Below are 4,844 nucleotides of genomic sequence, written 5' to 3' on the forward strand. Positions count from 1 at the left end.
TGCTCTAGAGACCTACCCAAGTCTAATAGAAGATAGAATCTCCACACTCATATAGGTGGTATCCATCGAGAGTGTGTGCAGGGAACACCCCATCCCAACAGGTAGGGACTATGGACCCATTAAGAGCTTTAAGCTCACCCTTAATCACTCTGCATCTTGTACTGTCTTACACCATAGGGATGGACTCATCACTAATCTTCTCAACAAGATAGTTAATAAACATAAATCGACAATACCATACCTCATTTCACTTGTGACTTTATTTCCCATTAAACCTCATTAATGGGATCTCCTATCATAGAGGTTTGGTATCAATCACAGTGTCTTAATTTGGGTTTCAGCCCTATCCCCATCGATGCTTCTCTCACTAGCCTTCTTGCTAGTGGCATGGTCAAAAAATCTGCAAAATTCTTTTATGACCTCACAAAGTCCATGGACATATACCAACCTCAATAAGTTGCCTCAAAATATTGTACACTTTCTCATTATAAATTATTTGCTCGAGCTTTGGCAGCCTGATAATCACAATAAACACATAGATCCAACTATGTTAGCATATAAAGGCAAATTAAATAAATTAACCAATAGGTTCTTTAGCCATTCATCTTCAATTCATGCCTTCTCCAATGCAATTAACTTTGACTCCATAGTAAACCTTTCTATGCAAGTCTTTTTGAGGACTTTCAAGAGATAGCTCCTCCAGCCAGAGTAAACACATAATAGCCATTAGTAGGCTTTGCTCATCTGAATCAATAATAAAATTGCATTCCTTTCAATATAGCAGGATAATCACAATATGACAAACCAAAATTAATTGTGCCCTTTAAGAATCTCAACAATTTAGTGATAGCATCACAATTGCTCAATACCATAATTATGAGTATATCTACTCAATTTACGAACAATTTATGTAATACCAAGGCATATACAGTTTGTCAAAACATCATGCTACCAATGATTTGTGCATACTTTTTCTTGCAAAAACACCATCACCATGATTCTTAACCAAATGTATTTTTGAATTATATGGTGGACATAGGTGGATAATAAAAGTGCTCAAATCTTTTAAGCATCTTTCAACATAATATTTATGGGATAAAATAATACAATCATTATCTCTAATAACTTTAATGTTTGACATTAGCTTTACCTATGTCTTACATATCAAAATTAGATGCAAGAAATATTTTAGTTCATACACAATATCAATGTAAGTTCATAAAATAAGCAAGTCATCAGTATATATAAACAAATAATGACACATTCATTTTTGTAAAACTTGCTATGCATTTACCTACACCATTAATCAAATATGCATTAGACAACGTCACCTTGTCAAACTTGTCATGCCATTGTTTAGGAGCTTGCTTTAATCCATACAAGGATTTCACCAATTTTTTTGGTCGGGGATTACTAGTCCCTCAAGTTGCTCCATATAAATCTCTTCAACATTTAGAAAAACAATTTTGACATCCATTTGATGTCCAACAAGTTTATAAACATAAGCAATGACAAATAACATTCTAATGGATGCAATTTTAGTAATGAAAAATAAGTATCAAATAATCAGCATTTGGCCTTTGCTTGTAGCTTTTAGCTATTAAGTATGCCATGTACTTATTTATTGTATCATTTGGTTTAAGCTTCTTCTTAAACACTTATTTACGACCAATTGGTTTGGTCATAGAAGGTAACTTAACGAGTTCCAAAGCATGGTTAGACATAATTTATTCCAATTCATTATTTATAGCTTCTAACCAAAAATGCATCAAATAGAGATTTAATTGCTTCAACATAACATATTGGATCATCATCAACAAGATAAGCAATAAAATCCATACCGAGATTCCTTTTCGTTTTAGCTTGCTTCCTTCTTCTCAATTCTTACACATCATCAACAATTTATTAGAAGCAACAGAAAATTCATGAAATAATTTTTCCTTATTTTTCAAAGGAAACACATGCTTAAGAAAAATAGCATTTTTAGATTCAATAATAGTAGTGTAATCTAAAACATCACTTTTGATAATAAAAAATCTATAGCATGAACTATTACATGCAAAACCAATAAAATCACAGTCATAGGTTTTAAAACCAAGTTTCCTCATGTTAGATTCGAGTAACATAACATTTGCCAAATACCCCAACACTTCAAGGTATTCGAAACAATGCTTATGGATGTGACAAACAAAATAATGGCTTCCCCCCACACTTTGGTGAATAGCCCAAAACTGACAATCATAGCATTAATAATTTATTCCAATATTCTAATTTTTTTCATTCCCTTGATGTAGCCAAGATTTACATATATAAATCTATCATGCTAAATATTAATGGAATAAACCAAATAGTCACAGTAAAATAAATTTTCATTAATAACATACAAATACTTTAAGAAATGACTTCCATGAGCTCATTTTTCTATAAGTATGATATGTCATTTTCTCTTCTTTCTTTTCTCTCAATTGATTGTTTTCTGAAGCATTGATTTGTTAAGAACAAATACTAATCACAAATTGTGATTTTTCAACATGCATGGCTCTTATATATAGGAGTTGCATATTACAAGTTCTATTAAGATATTAAAATAAAATCTTTTTAACTAAAACCCCCAATAAATATGCAAAGTATCAAGCTCAAAGAAATAATAATCAACTATTATTGGCTCATTGTCAAAAATATGACATTGGTATCAATCTAATGATACAATAAATTTATCAGATATCAAATGAGTCTCAATAAGAACATCAATAATCACATATATTTTATTATAAACCATCATAACAAGAAATTTGAAAGCTGAATGATATAGATGAAAAATTATCAAATACTTAAAGTATTTATGCTAATCTAGTATGTCATAGCTAACATAAATGCTAGATACTATTTCTTCTTTGAAATAGATGAATCAATAGAAGTCACCGCTTATCATATACAAAATTCATGTAATTATAAAATTTTGCACCAACTTTAATTCAATCAAGGAGCACCTTCATAACTTGAATTTTTTTCATTTTAATAAATGAAATGGTATATTATGTCTTAAAAAAAAAAAATAAGACCTATGAATTAGCATTTAAAACTCACAACGAAGCCAACAGCTTTACTCCAAGATCTTCCAAAATAGATTGTCACCACCACACACCAACTGGGTGCCGTGAGAACCGATCGACTCAATATGCGCACCACATCTCTTTCTCCTACTATGTGCTTACCTGCAAGAATCTTTAGCAAAGTTGTATTCTTTGCACACAGTTAGCAATGCCTATATATTTTTCTCCATCATAACATGAGTAACCACTCACTTTGTTATTATTAGTCGACGTAAATATTCTCCAACAAACTTAGCATTTCACAATAGAAATTGCTAAATTCTAAAAATCTATAAAAAGGCTTAATAATTTTTATTGCAAGATTCATGACCCAATCAATAAAATATTATTTGACAAACAAATTAAATTAACAAAATTTGGGGTCAAATAATCAAAAACTCTTCTAGTCAAAATATTTTCACTTACAATGCCTACACATGACATTAAACTCTTTTTCTAATAAACAAATCAATTATCAGATTTTTTTCATAATAAAATCTTTCCACTCAAGAATTGATTTCATCTTTCTCGTATGCAAATTGTATACCGCATACTCTTATAATATTTAACTTCTCATAAGTTTAAATACTACTGTTATGATCTAATCAAAATATTTGTGCAACCATCATGAAATCAACCTTTAAGATTATTTGAAATAATTTTGGATGGTACACAAATTCTCATTGATATAAAATAATTACTATTGTGAGTGTATTTGTGAGTGTTGTGTCCCACATTGAGAAAATATAAAAGAAAAGAGTGTTTAATATACCTAAGTGGACCTTAGTCCATTAGCTTAGGCTTTTGGGCTAGAGTTGTGTTCAACTATGTATATTAATGTACTCTTGATAAAAACTCCATAGCCGTTTTATCTCCCAACAATTGGTGTTAGAGCCTAATTCTACGATGGTTGGGATTAGTACATCTTCTGCGAAATTTGACGTGATGAAGTTTGACGAAAGTGAAATTGGTAATTTTGGGTTATGGCAGATGATGAGTGCCAAATATTGCATATTTGGACCCTTTAATTTGCATTTACTAAGCCTTTAGCTTTATTATTTTCTGATGTTTTGGTTAGTTTTGGTGTTTTAGTGATTTGCAGGCTGTTAAGAGAAAAATGCGGCTTTAAGGTGATAGTTACAACTTATTCTGGGCTTAAGACACTTCATGGAGTATTGGTAGCAAATTGGGATCGAGCGATGATTCGCACTCGACGAGTCCCACTAAAAAGGTCATATCTTGAGTTGTATAGCTCGGATTGAGGTGATCTTGGTGTCATTGGAAAGCTAACTCAAATATCTACAAATTAATATTTCACAAGAGTTGGAAAATTCTGACTGGAAGTGCGCTCGAGCGCACTCGCGCCCTGTGCAGCAACATACATGTTGCACGAGTGCGATCAAGCGCACTCGGCCGACCTGGCAGAGCTAAAACCCTAAAATTAGCTTATAAATATCATTCTTTTCCATTGTAAACGTATGCAGACAAGCCGGGGGGGTCGTACTTGGTCAAAATTTGTGTTTTCTGGGTTTTTGGAGCGTTTGCTTCAATTTTCCATTGTAAGTTTTATTTTCTCATGATGCCAATTGAATTGTGGATTGTTTTTGTTATCATGAGAGGTTAAATCTTTCAACTAAGGTTGAAGATAAAGCTTCGTCATTGACAAACTCATGTATTCTCGTATTTTGTTTATATAATTTTAACTTTGAATAAGGATGTTGTAGATTTTCATTTAATTAGTTGATTTATATC

Source organism: Corylus avellana, chromosome 8 (assembly GCF_965113065.1).
Source record: "Corylus avellana chromosome 8, dhCorAvel1.hap1.2, whole genome shotgun sequence".
NCBI lineage: Eukaryota > Viridiplantae > Streptophyta > Magnoliopsida > Fagales > Betulaceae > Corylus > Corylus avellana.